An 18,092-nucleotide genomic window follows, 5' to 3' on the forward strand; every position below is an offset into this window, starting at 1 on the left:
TGTGGGCGTGGCGCTGTTAAGAACTGTGAAGTGGAACGCAGCAGAGGCCCTGCGGGCCTCGGGGAGCGCTAATTAAAGGGCACTTACACTGAACTATAAAGGCCAGCCATTTTGCTGCAATGACTTGAGTGCTTTGGATTTCTGGACAGAGACCAAGGAACATACCTTACTGATTTGGGACAACATAGGAGAGGTATTTTTGGCTTCTGGCCAGAGCTTGGACATTTGACTCTTTGTGATTTCACTGTTTGCAAGTTTATTATGGGGGCTGCATGGGGTTCCAACCCTCAGTTCCAGCATTATGTGCGAAGGGCTCGCAGACGCTGTGTGAGAGGGCCAGCCATGCCTAGACGCAGAGGGGCCATCAGGCGTCGGCAACGTAGGCCTTACCCACTCAGGGAATACCGGCAGCAGGTGTCCTATCTCACCATGACTGCCGCGCATTGTGTTAAGAGGCTGCGCTTCAGAAGGGAGGTGGTTGCAGAGATCTGCCAGCTGCTTCACAGAGATCTGCGTCCACAGCTGATGTGCAGGACGTCTCTGTCGGTGGAAGTGAAGGTCACGGTGGCTCTGAACTTTTATGCAAGTGGCTCATTCCAAGCCGCTGCTGGGGACATAGCGAACATCTCCCAGTTCGCCGTGCATCGCTGCATCCGGCAGGTCACCGATGCCCTTTTCGCAAGGAGACACCAATTCATCTCCTTCCCCATGACCCTAGAGAGGCAGGAGCAGCGTGCAGTCGGATTTGCCAGGATCGCCGACTTCCCCATGGTGCAGGGCGCCATTGACTGCACGCATGTGGCTATGCGGGCACCTATCGACAATGCCGAGGATTACCGCAACCGGAAGGGCTACCATTCCCTCAATGTACAGCTGGTGTGTGACCACAGGCAGTGCATCCTAGCTGTCAATGCCCGCTTTCCAGGAAGCAGCCACGATGCATTTATCCTGCGCCAGACTACTGTGGCTGACATGTTCGAGGCACAGCCTGCACCAAGGGGATGGCTTATTGGGGACAAGGGCTACCCTTTGTGTACATGGCTCATGACCCCGCTCCGCGCGCCCAGGACCCCTGCGGAGGAGGCATACAACGAAAGCCATCAAGCCACAAGGAACATCATAGAGCAAACGATTGGCATCCTCAAGCAACGGTTCCGCTGCCTGGATCGTTCCGGCGGATCTCTCCAGTATTCGCCGGATAGAGTCTCCCAGTTCGTCGTCGTTTGCTGCCTGCTGCACAACCTGGCTATCCGCAGGACTCAGGCACTGCCACCTCACGTTGGACCACCACCTCAGGAGGACGAGCAGGAGGACCATGAGGAGGAGGAGGAGGAGGAGGTGTACCAGCCCAGGAGGGAGCCACAAGGTCCAAGGGCCGTCCGCCGGCGGCTTATTGAACGACACTTCTAGGCCCCCTGTCAGGGAATGGCTTGTGGCAATGAACGCACCTGAATGCAGCCGCTCCGCAAGCCCTCAGCCGGTTAACGCAACAACCACTTGAAACATGACACCTGGACAAGCTGAATAAATAAACAGCTTTATTTAACAAACTCAGGGCCCTTCCCACATGAAACACAAAAACAGACAACACCCCCAAAAAACAGTCACAAACATCTCTCACTCCCACAACCTGGGGAGGAATAACAAAACTTGTCCATCCAATTGGCCTCATCCTCGGCCTAACCAAGACAAACCCCCCCATACAGAACACAAACACCCCCATATAAAAAAACATTTGCCTTCATCTTCGGCCTTAGCAAAATAAGCCCCCCCCATACAGAACACAAACACCCCCATATAAAAAAACAGTTGGCAACACACTCTACTTGGTGTGCTGACAGGGCGAGTCCTTGTGCAGGCTTCTCCGGCCCCTGCCCGACCTGTTGCTCCGCCTCAACCTGGGCCCTGTGGGTGTTGCAAGGCTGGGGGAAGGCTCCTGAGGGGCACAATGCGTGACGGCAGATGCCCTTGGGGGTCGGCCTAGACGAGGTCCGGCCCTGGAGGGGCCGGCTGCTGACTGCTGCAGCTGTGGCTGGGCAGCATCAGTCTCTCCAGCAGTTCGTCACAGCTTGGCTGGGGGAGTGGCAGTGGCGGCTGCATCAATGGGGGCAAGCTGCCTGATGCCAGGCGCTCGCTGGTCGCCAGAGACACTGGCACTCGGCCGGGCTGGCACTGCAGCAAGCGCAGCAATCTGGTGAAGGCCAGACCGCTGTGCTGCAGCAGGGCGGCGGGTGCCCTGGCGATGCTTCCGTGACACAGCGAGTGTGGCAGAAGTGAGTGCCCGAACTGCCCTGGTCTGTGCCCGCATCAGATCAGCCAGTGTCTGCACGGCACCACTCATGAACTGTCGACTCGCGTCCTGTGCTGCCGCGAGTTGTTCGACACCCCTGGCCTGTGAGTCCCCGAAATCGGCCACACTATGAGCCAGGGACTCAATGGCCTGAGGCAACTGTCCCACAACCCCCATGAACTCGTTGTGGCGCCGCTCCGAGGCCGCGGACATTTCATCAAGGAGGCGCACCTCCTGGGCGAGGACCGTCTCCGGACTGGAGGGCGGACTCTCCCTCTGGGGAGAAGGCCGCTGAGCTGCCCGACCCTTCCCGCGTGCCTGGACGCCACTGGGCCCAGCAACTACACCCCCCTGCAACACTTCCCCCCTCTGTGGAGAAGGCCGCCGAGCTGCCCGACCCTTCCCGCGTGCCAGGACGCCACTGGGCCCAGCAACTACACCCCCCTGCAACACTTCCCCCCTCTGTGGAGAAGGCAGTCGTGCTGCCCGACCCTTCCCGCGTGCCTGGACGCCACTGGGCCCAGCAACTACACCCCCCTGCACGCTTCCCCCCTCTGTGGAGAAGGCAGCCGTGCTGCCCGACCCTTCCCGCGTGCCTGGACGCCACTGGGCCCAGGAGCTACACCCCCCTGCAACACTTCCCTCTGGCTCTCCTCCAGGCAAGACGTGTCCCCTCCATTGCCATCCCCTGGCGCGGATGAGGGTTCCCCCGATGTGCCGCCTTCCTCTTGGTCCTCGTCGTCCTCCTCTTCCGAGGGACTGGCACTCTCAGCTTCAGGGACCTCCTCCTCACCAGCTGAAAGCAGGAAGGCACAAGAGTAGCTTTAGAGTGAGGACAGGGCGTCAGTGAGGGAGGCATGATTGGTGGCATTATGCGCATTGGTCGGACAGTGGCAAAGGATGTAGATCTGAAGCGCAAGGGGAACGAGAGAGGTGCAAACGGTCATGTCCTTACCATTGGGGCCCAGCACAGGGTCGGCATCTCCAATAGCGACGGGGCCAACCACCCGGGCACGCATGAGTCGAGCCACGCACTCCTCCAGGTCACTGAGCTCCTGGAACTGGGCACGGCCTCCCCCGGTGACAGTGCGGCTCCTCAGATTCTGCGCCAGCTTGGCCTGCAAGAGAAAGGATGGCCTCTAAGTACAGTGTGGTGCCCTGTTGTTGTGTGCACTGCCTCCCATGGTGGAATAGCTTGGCCAGTGTGGTGCCCTGTTGTTGTGTGCACTGCCTCCCATGGTGGAATAGCTTGGCCAGTGTGTAAAGTGCAGAAAGTGCTATTGATGATCATGCCAGTGCCATAGCTGCGGGAGGAGGGCTGGCCATTAGGCCTTTGAGGTTCCTTTGCCCATAATGTGAGGTGCACATGCAAGGATGAGGAGGACACTGGAAAGGGTACTCACCCTGACCAACCGAGTGAGGTCGTTGTACTTCTTGCGGCATTGGTCACCAGTCCTGGGGACATCGCTGTTGGCTGACACCCTCAGGGCGATTTCCCTCCAGGCTCTCCTGTACTGCCTCCTGGGAGCCTTCTTGCCACTGTCCGGGCACAAGATCTCTCTGTTCTTTTCCAACCCCCTAAGCAGCACCCTCAAAGCATGCTCTGAGAAGCGCTGCGCTCGTTCACGGGCCTTCTGCATGGCTTCAGGCGCTATTTGGGTCCACCAGCAGTGTTCAGGCCTAGCTGCAGGGCTCCACTATCCAGGGCGTGGCAGCAGACAAAGTCGACCCTTCCCCCTTTAAGAGCTGGCCGGCGTCAGGGTGTCTGCTGTCAATCAAAACATGACCGCACCTGCGCTGCGCCCGGCCTCGGCGTTATCAGTCCGCACCGCTGGCTTAGCGCCTAAAGATAGGTGTGCAACGCCAGTTTTAGTGCTCGCCCAAACTCCTTGGCCAAAGCTACTGAATTTCGGCGAAGTGGCCTCCACTTTCCGGCGGGCGCTAACTTTAGCGGCCGCCCGACTTTACCGCCCCAAAAGTGGCTAGACTGAATTTCTAGGCCTTAATCTTTGAGTACAAAGAAAACTACATTGAAAATGTATTGACTGTTGAAGATGTTTATGTTGTTATTGATTGATATTGATTGATACTGATTTTGTTTAACCTCAAAGAAAGGGGGATGTAATGATCAGTAACCTGTCATTCTGGAATGGTACACTAGGTGGTGCTGTATGTATATAAGAGTGGGCTACCCAGGATGCACTAGGCTACCCACAAGGCAGCAGTCAAGATGGAGGCCTCTACAGATACTGTACCATGTCCACATGTGCTCAATAAAGTGTCTAGCAAAAGCTAGCTGTTCTTAATAAAAACGACTAGTTATTAATGAACATAACAGCTACTGGTGACGTTAATCAGTGCCAGGGTGATCTCCTGGGCCAAGATGGCATGGGGTACCGACGGATATAAAACGTATTTCTATTCTTGTAATAGTCACAGTGAATCAGGGACCATTGGGAGGGAAGGGGATGTGGGGGAGGTAACCCTAACATAAATCTTTGATGGTGGCAGGGCAAATTGATAAGGCGGTTAAGACAGCGTGCGGGATACCTGGCTTGGTAAATCGTGGCATTGAATGCAAAAATAAGGAAGTCATTGCGAAACCTTTACAAATCTCTGGTTAGGCCTCAGCTGGAGTACTGTGTCCAATTCTTGGCACCGCACTTTAGAGAGGATGTCAGGGCCTTTGAGAGGGTGTAGAGGAGGTTTACCAGGATGACACCAGAGAAGGCTGAGGGGTGACCCGATAGAGGTTTTAAGATACTTTTTTTTGATTCGTTTGAGGGATGTGGGTGTCGCTGCCAGGCCGGCATTTATTGCCCATCCCTAGTTGCCCCTTGAGGAGGTGGTGGTGAGCCACCTTTATTGAACCGCTGCAGTCCGTGTGGTGAAGGTACTCCCACAGTGCTGTTAGGGAGGGAGTTCCAGGATTTTGAGCCAGCGACAATGAAGGAACGGCGATATATTTCCAAGTCAGGATGGTGTGTGACTTGGAGGGGAACTTGGAGGTGGTTGTGTTCCCATGCACCTGCTGCCCTTGTCCTTCTAGGTGGAAGAGGTCGCGGGTTTGGGAGGTGCTGCCGAAGAAGCCTTGGCGAGTTGCTGCAGTGCATCTTGTAGATGGTCCACACTGCAGCCACGGTGCGCCGGTGGTGGAGGGAGTGAATGTTTAAGGTGGTGGATGGGGTGCCAATCAAGCGGGCTGCTTTATCCTGAATGGTGTCGAGCTTCTTGAGTGTTGTTGGAGCTGCACTCATCCAGGCAAGTGGAGAGTATTCCATCACACTCCTGACTTGTGCCTCGTAGATGGTGGAAAGGATTTGGGGAGTCTGAAAGGGTTCGATAGGGCAGACGTAGAGAAGATGTTTCCATCGATATGGGATAGTCACCAATAAATCAAACAGGGAATTCAGGAGGAACTTCTTTACCCAGAGGGTGGTGAGAATGTGGAACTCGCTACCACAGGGAGTGGTTGAGGTGAATAGTATAGATGCATTTAAGGGGAAGCTCGATAAACACACGAGGGAGAAAGGAATAGAAGGCTTTGTTGATGGGGTGAGATGAAGTAGGGAAGGGAGGAGGCTCGTGTGGACCGCAAACACTGGCATGGCCTGTTTCTGTGCTGTATATTCTATGTAATTACTTGGAGATACAGTAATTGGTGTCACGCATGCAATCACGGTGGCCATTTTAGAAACAACCAACCAGGGAATCCGCTCGCATGTGCGGGAAAATGTCAAGCAAACGCCAATGATTTCACATGATCTGTATCCTCACTCATGGTACAGGGCCATCATCTTCCAATGGTGAGGCCACACCCAGTGGAAGGTGTACAGTTCTGGGCACCACACCTTAGAAGGGATATATTGGCCTTGGGTGGAGTGCAGCGCAGATTCACCAGACTGTTGCCAGGGCTCCAAGGGTCAGATTATGAGGAGAGATTGCATAAACTAGGCTTGTATTCCCTGGAATATAGAAGGTTAAGGGCTGATTTGATTGAGTATTTTTTTTAGGATTTTGAAAGGAATTGATGGCGTTTGATAGAGAAACACTTTTTCCGCTGGTGGCGGGGGGAGTCTAGGACAAGGGGGACATAACCTTAAAATCAGAGCCAGGCCATTCAGCAGAGAGGTTAGGAAACACTTCTTCACACAAAGTGGTAGAAGTGTGGAACTCTCTCCCACAGAAAGCAGTAGATGCTCGCTCAATTAATCACTTTAAATCTGAGAGCGAAAGATTTTTGCTAGCCCAGGGTATAAAAGAATATGAAGGCAAAGCGGGTGGATGGAGTGAAGATACAGATCAGCTGTGACCTCATTGAATGGGGGAACAGGCTCGAGGGGCTGAATGACCTCCCCCTGTTCCTATGTTTAATGGTGAGCTTGAGGAATCAAATAAGTGGAGAGGGGGGGCGGCGGGAAGGGCGACACAATCCATTTCCCCCCACCTCTGTCCCCAGGTAATGGTGAAAGAAGGGTCAGTCAGTCATTGGACAAAAGCTTGTATTTATATAATGCCTTTATAGTGCGGCGCTCCCTCAGTACTGCCCCTCCGACAGTGCAGCACTCCCTCAGTACTGACCCTCCGACAGTGCAGCGCTCCCTCGGTACTGCCCCTCCGACAGTGCGGCGCTCCCTCAGTACTGACCCTCCGACAGTGCAGCGCTCCCTCAGTACTGACCCTCCGACAGTGCGGCACTCCCTCAGTACTGCCCCCGACAGTGCAGCACTCCCTCAGTACTGCCCCTCCAACAGTGCAGCACTCCCTCAGGACTGCCCCTCCGACAGTGCAGCGCTCCCTCAGTACTGTCCCTCCGACAGTGCAGCACTCCCTCAGTACTGTCCCTCTGACAGTGCAGCGCTCCCTCAGTACAGACCCTCCGACAGTGCAGCACTCCCTCAGTACTGCCCCTCCGACAGTGCAGCGCTCCCTCAGTACTGTCCCTCCGACAGTGCAGCGCTCCCTCAGTACTGCCCCTCCGACAGTGCAGCACTCCCTCAGTACTGCCCCTCCGACAGTGCGGCGCTCCCACAGTACTGCCCCTCCGACAGTGCGGCGCTCCCTCAGTACTGCCCCGCCGACAGTGCAGCACTCCCTCAGTACTGCCCCTCCGACAGTGCAGCACTCCCTCAGTACTGCCCCTCCGACAGTGCAGCACTCCCTCAGTACTGCCCCGCCGACAGTGCAGCACTCCCTCAGTACTGCCCCTCCGACAGTGCAGCGCTCCCTCAGTACTGCCCCGCCGACAGTGCAGCACTCCCTCAGTACTGCCCCTCCGACAGTGCGGCGCTCCCTCAGTACTGCCCCTCCCACAGTGCGGCGTTCCCTCAGTACTGCCCCTCCGACAGTGCAGCACTCCCTCAGTACTGCCCCTCCGACAGTGCAGCGCTCCCTCAGTACTGTCCCTCCGACAGTGCAGCGCTCCCTCAGTACTGCCCCTCCGACAGTGCAGCACTCCCTCAGTACTGCCCCTCCGACAGTGCGGCGCTCCCTCAGTACTGCCCCTCCGACAGTGCGGCGCTCCCTCAGTACTGCCCCTCCGACAGTGCGGCGCTCCCTCAGTACTGCCCCTCCGACAGTGCGGCGCTCCCTCAGTACTGCCCCTCCGACAGTGCGGCGCTCCCTCAGTACTGCCCCTCCGACAGTGCGGCGCTCCCTCAGTACTGCCCCTCCGACAGTGCGGCGCTCCCTCAGTACTGCCCCTCCGACAGTGCGGCGCTCCCTCAGTACTGCCCCTCCGACAGTGCGGCGCTCCCTCAGTACTGCCCCTCCGACAGTGCGGCGCTCCCTCAGTACTGCCCCTCCGACAGTGCGGCGCTCCCTCAGTACTGCCCCTCCGACAGTGCGGCGCTCCCTCAGTACTGCCCCTCCGACAGTGCGGCGCTCCCTCAGTACTGCCCCTCCGACAGTGCGGCGCTCCCTCAGTACTGCCCCTCCGACAGTGCGGCGCTCCCTCAGTACTGCCCCTCCGACAGTGCGGCGCTCCCTCAGTACTGCCCCTCCGACAGTGCGGCGCTCCCTCAGTACTGCCCCTCCGACAGTGCGGCGCTCCCTCAGTACTGCCCCTCCGACAGTGCGGCGCTCCCTCAGTACTGCCCCTCCGACAGTGCGGCGCTCCCTCAGTACTGCCCCTCCGACAGTGCGGCGCTCCCTCAGTACTGCCCCTCCGACAGTGCGGCGCTCCCTCAGTACTGCCCCTCCGACAGTGCGGCGCTCCCTCAGTACTGCCCCTCCGACAGTGCGGCGCTCCCTCAGTACTGCCCCTCCGACAGTGCGGCGCTCCCTCAGTACTGCCCCTCCGACAGTGCGGCGCTCCCTCAGTACTGCCCCTCCGACAGTGCGGCGCTCCCTCAGTACTGCCCCTCCGACAGTGCGGCGCTCCCTCAGTACTGCCCCTCCGACAGTGCGGCGCTCCCTCAGTACTGCCCCTCCGACAGTGCGGCGCTCCCTCGGTACGGCCCCTCCGACAGTGCGGCGCTCCCTCAGTACTGAACTGGATTGTCAGCCTAGATTTTTGTGCTCAAGTCCCTGAAGTGGGACGTGAATTCACAAACTTCTGCCTGAAAGGCGAGACTGCTGCCATGGCCGACACTTTTTAAGGACTGTCTTAAAGGAGAAGAGTGGCGGAGGGGTTTCGGGAGGGAATTCCAGCACTTAGGACGCAGGTAGCTGAAGGTATGGCCTCCAATGGTGGAGCGATGGAAATTGGGCAATGATTTGCACTTTGAAGGCTCCACTGGGTTACCCATTCTCCGAGGATCCTCCCCACCCACTAACACATTGCAGACATACCAGATCTTATAATCTTCATTCGTGTAAATTTAATATTTAAGTACAGAGTGTGAGCTCTCTCAGGTGGAGCACAAACACTCAACGCATTTAACATGAAAAGACATTTCAGCAATTGCAAATACTTTTCACCGCGATCGTGCCTGAGATTCATCAACAACTACAACAACTTGCATTTAAACGGCACCTTTAACATAGAAAAAAGTCCCAAGGCGCTTCACAGGAGCGATTATCAAACAAAAATTGACACCGAGCCACATATGCAGAGACTAGGACAGGTGACAAAAAGCTGGATGAAAGAGGCAGGTTTTAAAGAAGGAGGGAGAGGTAGAGAGGCGGAGAGGTTTAGGGAGGGAATTCCAGAGCTTAGGGCCGATGCAACAAAAGGCACGGCCTCCAATGCTGGTGCGATTAAAGTCGTGGGGATACTCAAGAGGCCAGAATTGGAGGAGCTCAGAGACAGGGAGGGTTGTAGGGGCTGGAGGAGGTTACAGAGACAGGGAGGGTTGTAGGGGCTGGAGGAGGTTCCAGAGATAGGGAGGGCTGTAGGGGCTGGAGGAGGTTACAGAGATAGGGAGGGCTGTAGGGGCTGGAGGAGGTTACAGAGATAGGGAGGGCTGTAGGGGCTGGAGGAGGTTACAGAGATAGGGAGGGTTGTAGGGGCTGGAGGAGGTTACAGAGATAGGGAGGGCTGTAGGGGCTGGAGGAGGTTACAGAGATAGGGAGGGTTGTAGGGGCTGGAGGAGGTTACAGAAATAGGGAGGGTTGTAGGGGCTGGAGGAGGTTACAGAGATAGGGAGGGTTGTAGGGGCTGGAGGAGGTTACAGAGATAGGGAGGGTTGTAGGGGCTGGAGGAGGTTACAGAGATAGGGAGGGCTGTAGGGGCTGGAGGAGGTTACAGAGATAGGGAGGGTTGTAGGGGCTGGAGGAGGTTACAGAAATAGGGAGGGTTGTAGGGGCTGGAGGAGGTTACAGAGATAGGGAGGGTTGTAGGGCTGGAGGAGGTTACAGAGATAGGGAGGGCTGTAGGGGCTGGAGGAGGTTACAGAGATAGGGAGGGTTGTAGGGCTGGAGGAGGTTACAGAGATAGGGAGGGTTGTAGGGCTGGAGGAGGTTACAGAGATAGGGAGGGTTGTAGGGACTGGAGGAGGTTACAGAGATGGGGGGGTTGTAGGGACTGGAGGAGGTTACAGAGATGGGGGGGTTGTAGGGACTGGAGGAGGTTACAGAGATAGGGAGGGTTGTAGGACTTGGAGGAGGTTAGAGATAGGGAGGGTTGTAGGACTTGGAGGAGGTTAGAGATAGGGAGGGTTGTAGGACTTGGAGGAGGTTAGAGATAGGGAGGGTTGTAGGACCTGGAGGAGGTTAGAGAGATAGGGAGGGGGGCGAGGGAGTGGGCGGGGATCAAGGCCATGGACTGATCTGAAAACAAGGATGAGAATCTTTAAATTTCACCATTACGTAGCACCTCTGTAAACCCCAGGAACAGTCTTCTAGTCTCTGTCTTCGATGGACATCCAGCAATATTTTCAGCTGAAAGATTAGTTTGCCAAAAAAGGTAGGAATTGTTAATAATTGCAATGCTAAAATGTAGTAGTCAGGTACAATAAATAATCAAGAAGGCTAATAGAATGTTAGCCTTCATAACTAGAGTCCTTCTTAGGCAGTCCCTCGGAACCGAGGATGACTTGCTTCCACATTAAAAATGAGTTCGTAGGATATAAAGGGGAGGATGTTTTTGCAACAGCTGTACAAAGCCCTGGTTAGACCACATCTGGAGTACTGTGAGCAGTTCTGGACTCCTCATCTTAGAATCTAAATAGTGACCTTATATAAAGGGGAGGATGTTTTTGCAACAGCTGTACAAAGCCCTGGTTAGACCACATCTGGAGTACTGTGAGCAGTTCTGGACTCCTCATCTTAGAATCTAAATAGTGACCTTGGAGGGAGTGCAGTGCAAATTCACTAGAATGTTAGCAGGGCTCAAAGTGTTAGATTACAAGCAGAGATTACATAAACTAGGCTTGTATTCCCCGGAATATAGAAGGTTACGGGCTGATTTAATTGAGGTCTTTTAGGATTTTGAAAGGAATTAATAGGGTTAGATAGAGAGAGACATTTTCCGCTGGTGGGGGGCAGTCTAGGACAAGGGGACATCACTTAAAATCAGAGGCAGGCCATTCAGGAGAGAAGATAGGAAACACTTCTTCAAGCAAACGGTGGTAGACGTGTGCAGCGCTCTCCCACATAAAGCAGCAAGATGTGAGCTCAGTGAATCAGTTTAAATCTGAGATCAATAGATTTTTGCTAGGCAAGGGTATAAAGAGATACGGAGCCAAGGCGGGTGGGTAGAGTTAGGATACAGATCAGCCATGAGCTCACTGAGCGGCAGAACAGGCTCGAGGGGCTGAACGGCCTTCTCCTGTTCATAAGTATACAAGTACTGACAACACTAAGCAGAGAACGAAGGCTCCAGTTGTTATGTGTAAGGAATGAACATTTCTATTTGGAGATATTTACATACTCACTTTTTAGACATCCCCTTTATCTACCCTGCTAGTTAAATCCTCAAAAAACTCTAATAAATTTGTCAAACACGATAACCCTTTCATAAAACCATGTTGACTCTGCCTAAACATGTTATGATTTTCTAAGTGACTTGATACCACTTCCTTAACAATGGATTCCAGCATTTTCCCGACGACTGTTGTCAGGCTAACTGGCCTGGAGTTCCCTGTTTTTTCTCTCCCTCCTTTCTTGAATAGCGGTGTTACATTTGCGACCTTCCAATCTGCTGGGACCATTCCAGAATCTAGGGAATTTTGGAAGATCAAAACCAATGCATCCACTATCTCTTCAGCCATCTCTTTTACAACCCTAGGATGTAGGCCGTCAGGTCCAGGGGATTTGTCAGCTTCTAGTCCCATTAATTTCTCTAGTACTTTTTCTCTACTTATATTAAGTACGTTAAGTTCCTCACCCTCATTAGACCCTTGGTTCCCCACCATTTTTGGTATGCTTTTTGTGTCTTCTACTGTGAAGACAGATACAAAATATTTGTTTAATGTTTCTGCCATTTCTTTATTCCCAATCATAATTTCTCCTGTCTCAGCCTCTAAGGGACCAACGTTTACTTTTTCTAATCATTTCGTTTTTATATACTTGTAGACACTCTTACAGTCTGCTTTTATATTTCTTGCTAGTTTTCTCTCATATTCTATTTTTTCCCTTTTTATCAATTTTTTGGTCAACCTTTGCTGGTTTCTGAAACTCTCCCAATCCTCAGGCTTACTATTATTCTTTGCAAAATTATAAGCTTCTTCTTTCAATTTAATTCTATCCTTACCTTCTTTAGTTAGCCACAGTTGGATCACTTTTCCTGTGGAGTTTTTGTTTCTCTGTTTCTCACTGAGTTTGGGAGTGTGTGTGAGTTTGAGTGTGTGTGTGTGTGTGAGTTTGAGTGTGTGTGTGTGTGTGAGGGTGTGAGTGTGAGTTTGAGTGTGTGTGTGTGTTTGAGAGAGTGAGTGTGCATGTGTGTGAGTTTGAGTCTGTGTGTGAGTTTGAGTGCGAGCATATGTGTGTATGTGTGAGTGAGTGTGTGAGTGTCAGTTACATTATAAACACAGTGGGAAGATTCCCTCTGGTCTGTGTGTGAGAGCGTGTGTGAGTGCGTGTGTGTTTGTTTGTGTGAGTGTGTGTTTGTGTGAGTGTGTGTGTGTGTGTATAAATGTGAGTCTGTGTGTGTGTGTCTGTGAGTTTGAGTGGGTGTGTGTGTGTGTATGAATGTGTGTGTGTGAGTGAGTGTTTGTGAGAGTGTGTGTGTAAGTGTGGGTGTGTGTGTGTGTGAGAGTTTGAGAGTGTGTGAAAGTTAGTGAGTTTGAAAGTGTGTGTGTGAGTGTATATATGTTGAGATGGTGGTGGGTAGCATGCTGCGGGATGGAGTTAAGGACACTCGCGTCGAAGACAGAGTCTCGGTTAAGGAGATCTTCGAAGTGCTCCTTCCAGCGGGCACTGACTGCCTCTCTGACCTTGATGAGTACCTCTCCGTTCTTGGCCCGAAGTGGGGTAGGACCTTGGGTGCTTGGGCCGTAGATGGTCTTGACTGCGCTAAAGAATCCACGCACGTCATGGTTGTTGGCTAGATGCTGGATCGCCTGCGCTTTCTCCGCACAACCCCAGCCCGGCATGAGGTTGAAAAGGCCATCCGACAACTGAAGAACAACAAGGCCTCAGGAGTAGATGGAATCCCTGCCGAGGCACTAAAGCATGGTGGAGAAGAACTACTGGCGCGAATTCATGAATTCATTTCTCTTATCTGGAAGGAGGAGAGCATGCCAGGGAATCTCAGAGATGCCGTAATTGTGACCATCTTCAAGAAAGGTGACAAGTCCGATTGCGGTAATTAGAGGAGTTTCCCTGCTGTCTGCCACAGGGAAAGTCATCGCAAGAATCCTCCTCAATCGCCTTCTCCCAGTGGCCGAAGATCTCCTCCCAGAGTCACAATGCGGATTCCGCCCACTAAGGGGCACAATGGACATGATCTTCACTGCATTTCAACTACAAGAGAAATGTAGGGAACAGCACCAACCGCTGTACATGGCCTTCTTTGATCTCACAAAGGCCTTCGACACTGTCAACCGTGAGGGATTATGGAGTGCCCTCCTCAAATTCGGCTGCCCTCAAAAGTTTGTCACCATCCTCCGCCTGCTTCATGATGACATGCAAGCTGTGATCCTGACCAACGGTTCCACCACAGACCCAATTCACATACGGACCGGGGTCAAGCAAGGCTGTGTCATCGCACCACCGCTCTTCTCGATCTTCCTTGCTGCAATGCTCCATCTCACCCTCAGTAAGCTCCCCGCTGCAGTGGAGCTAATTTACAGAACAAACGGGAAACTGTTCAAACTCCGTCGCCTCCAGTCCAGATCCAAGGTCGTCCCATCCTCTGTCGTCGAATTACAGTATGCAGACGATGCTTGCGTCTGTGCTCACTCGGAGGTCGAACTCCAAACCATCGTCAACACCTTCACCGAAGCGTACAAGAGCATAGGCCTTACACTAAACATCCGTAAGACAAAGGTCTTCCACCAACCTGCCCCTGCCACACAGTACTGCCCCCCGATTATCAAAATCCACGACAAGGCCTTGGACAACGTGGACCACTTTCCATACCTCGGGAGCCTACTGTCAACAAGGGCAGACGTCAATGACGAAGTCCAACACTGCCTTCAGTGTGCCAGTGCAGCCTTCGGTCACCTGAGGAAGAGAGTGTTTGAAGACCAGGACCTCAAACCCAGCACTAAGCTCATGGTCTACAGAGCAGCAGTGATACCCGCCCTGCTGTATGCCTCAGAGACATGGACCATGTACAGCAGGCACCTCAAAGCACTGGAGAGTTACCACCAACGCTGCCTCCGCAAGATCCTGCAAATCCATTGGCAGGATAGGCGCACCAACGTCAATGTTCTCGCTCAGGCCAACATCCCCAGCATCGAAGCTTTGACCACGCTCGATTAGCTCCGATGGACGGGTCACATCGTCCGCATGCCCGATACGAGACTCCCAAAACAAGCGCTCTACTCGGAGCTCCGACACGGCAAGAGAGCCCCAGGTGGGCAGAGGAAACGCTTCAAGGACACCCTCAAAACCTCCTTGAAAAAGTGCAACATCCCCACTGACACCTGGGAATCCCTGGCCCAAGACCGCACAAGTGGAGGAGAAGCATCCGGGAAGGCGCCGAACACCTCAAGTCTCTTCGCCGGGAGCAAGCGGAAGCCAAGCGCAGGCAGCGCAAGGAGCGCACGTTAACCCAAGCACCCCACTCACCCGCCCCTTCAACCACTGTCTGCCCCACCTGTGACAGAGACTGTAGGTCCCGCATTGGACTCATCAGTCACCTGAGAACTCATTGTTAGTGTGGAAGCAAGTCATCCTCGGTTCCGAGGGACTGCCTAAGAATATATATGTGTGAGTGTGTGTGTGTGTGAGTTTGAAAGTGTATAAGAGTGAGTGAATTTGAGTGTGTGTAAGTGGATGTGTGAGTGTGTGAGTGTGAGAGTTTGAGAGTGTGTGTGTGAATGAGTGAGTGAGTGTGAGAGAGTTTGGGAGTGTGTGAGTTTGAGAGTGTGTGAGTGAGTGAGTGTGAGAGAGTTTGGGAGTGTGTGTGAGTGTAAGAGTTTGAGAGTGTGTGAGAGTGAAAGTGAGAGTGTGAGTGTGTGTGAGTTTGAGAGTGTGTGAGAGGGAGTGAGTTTGAGTGTGTGCGTGTGTGAGTGTGAGTTTGAGTGTGAGCATGTGTGTGTATGTGTGAGTGAGTCAGTTACATTATAAACACAGCAGGAAGATTCCCTCTGGTCTGTGCGTGCGTGAGTGTGTGTGTATGTGAGAGTGTGTGTGTGTGTGTGTGTGTGTGTGTGTGTGTGTTTGTTTGTGTTTATGTGAGTGTGCGTCAGTGAATGTGTTTGTGTGTGTGTGTGTCAGTGACATTTTAAACACAGCAGGAATATTCTCCCTGGTCTCTGCGAGATCAGCCATATCAGCACATGTCCGGGGATTAGACCCTGGGCCTGTTCCCTGGTCTGGAGAGCTCACTAAGTGAGCCACCTTCATAGAATCATAGAATGGTTACAGCACAGAAGAAGGCCGTTCGGCCCGTCGAGCCCGTGCCGGCTCTCTGCAAGAGCACTTCAGCTAGTCCCAATCCCTCGCCCTTTCCCCGTAGCCCTGCAATTTTTTTTCCTTCATGTACTTATCCAACTCCCTTTTGAAAGCCGTGATTGATTCTGCCTCCACCACCCTTTCAGGCAGTGCATTCCAGATCCTGACCACTCGCTGCGTAAAAAAGTTTTTTCTTATGTCGCCTTTGGTTCTTTTGCCAATCACCTTAAATTTGTAATAAAAACAGAAAATGCTGGAAATGCTCAGCAGGTCAGGCAGCATCTGTGGAGAGAGAAACAGAGTTAACGTTTCAGGTCGATGACCCTTCGTCAGAACCTTAAATCTGTGTCCTCTGGTTCTCGACCAATCTGCCAATGGGAACAGTTTCTCTCTATCTACTGTGCCCAGACCCCTCATGATTTTGAACACCTCTATCAAATCTCCTCTCAACCTTCTCTGCTCCAAGGAGAACAACCCCAGCTTCTCCAGCCTATCCACGTAACTGAAGTCCCTCATCCCTGGAATCATTCTCGTAAATCTTTTCTGCACCCTCTCTAAGGCCTTCACATCCTTCCTAAAGTGCGGTGCCCAGAATTGGACACAATACTCCAGTTGGGGCCGAACCAGTGTTTTATACAGGTTTATCATCATTTCCACGCTTTTGTACTCTATACCGCTATTTATGAAGCCCAGGATCCCGTAAGCCCTTTTAACTGCTTTCGCAACCTGCCCTGCCACCGTCAACGATTTGTGCACATGCACCCCCTTTAGGATTGTACCCTTTAGGTTATATTGCCTCTCCTCGTTCTTTCTACCAAAATGTATCACTTCGCACTTTTCTGTGTTAAATTTCATCTGCCTCGTGTCCGCCCATTCCACCAGCCTGTCTATATCCTCTTGAAGTCTATCACTCTCCTCCTCACTGTTCACTATACTTCCAAGTTTTACGTCATCTGCAAATTTTGAAATTGTGTCCTGTACACCCACGTCCAAGTCATCATTAATATATATCAAGAAAAGCAGTGGTCCTAGTACCGACCCCTGGGGAACACCACTGTGTACCTTCCTCCAGTCCGAAAAACAACTGTTCACCACAACTGTTTCCTGTTACTTAGCCAATTTCGTATCCATGCTGCCACTGTCCCTTTTATTCCAGGGGCTTCAACTTTGCTGGCAAGCCTATTATGTAGCACTTTGTCGAACGCCTTTGGAAATCCATGTACACCACGTCAACCGCATTACCCTCATCAACTCTCTCTGTTACCTCATCAAAAAACTCGATCAAGTTGGTTAAACACGATTTGCCTTTAACAAATCCGTGCTGGCTTTCCTTAATTAATCCACGCTTGTCCAAGTGACTGTTAATTTTGTCCCTGATTATTGTTTTTAAAAGCTTCCCCACTACCAAGGTTAAACTGACTGGCCTGTAGTTGCTGGGTTTATCTTTACACCATTTTTTGAATAAGGGTGTAAACATTTGCAATTCTCCAGTCCTCTAGCACCATCCCCATTTCTAAGGAGGATTGGAAGATGATGGCCAGTTCCTCCATGGTTTCTTCCTTCACTTCCCTCAGCATCCTAGGATGCATCCCATCTGGTCCTGGTGACTTATCTACTTTAAGTACAGCCAGCCTTTCTAGTACCTCCTCTTTGCAATGATCAGTAACATGTCATTCTAGAATGGTACACTAGGTGGAGCTGTATGTTTAGTAGGGGGCTACCCACAAGGCAGTAGTCAAGATGGATGCCTGTACACTAGTCCACATGGCTGAATAAATGACTAGCTCAAGCTAGCTGTTCATAATGAAAACATCTATTTATTTATGAACATAACACTCTTTAGCAATTTTTATCCCATCCAGTATCTCCTCTACCTCCTCCTTCACTATGTCTATGGCAACATCTTCTTCCTTGGTGAACAAATGTAAGAAGTCACACAACACCAGGTTATAGTCCAACAGCTTTATTTGAAATCACAAGCTTTCAGAGCGCTGCTCCTTCTTCAGGTGAAGTGGAAAAATGCATAAAGACACAGCTTATATAGTCAGAGAATCATGTCAGATGTTTACAGGTAACCTTTCCAACTGCCATTTATCACACCTCGGCAGAGAGATAATCACAGCAGTCAAAGGTGTGAATGGTGTCCAAACAGGTCAGTCAGGGAAAAATTACATCAAAGAACAATGAGGTGGGGTCACAAGGGGTCAAATATTGCAGATGCTGGGGTCTGTATGAAAAACAAAAAAAGACAAAAAACATTTTTTTTGGCTGGAAATCACAGCAGGTCCGGCCGCATCTGTGTAGAGAGAACAAGCCAATGTCGACTCGAGTCTGGATGACCCTGCGTCAGGTGGGG

General features: G+C 52.3%; 1 protein-coding gene across 1 annotated transcript in view; it reads right to left on the bottom strand.

Moving 5' to 3' along the window:
- Positions 1–9,088: 9,088 nt before the first annotated feature.
- The window catches only part of LOC147092075 (uncharacterized), a 49,582-nt gene continuing 40,578 nt past the window's right edge, over positions 9,089–18,092 (bottom strand). The window contains exon 6 of the mRNA XM_085975820.1: positions 9,089–10,612. The gene's annotated coding sequence lies outside the window, so the exon portion shown is untranslated. The remainder of the gene's footprint in view (positions 10,613–18,092) is intronic.

This window comes from Somniosus microcephalus, unplaced genomic scaffold, assembly GCF_052327205.1.
Source record: "Somniosus microcephalus isolate GS21.2 unplaced genomic scaffold, FLI_Smic_1.0 unresolved_chr2, whole genome shotgun sequence".
Lineage (NCBI taxonomy): Eukaryota > Metazoa > Chordata > Chondrichthyes > Squaliformes > Somniosidae > Somniosus > Somniosus microcephalus.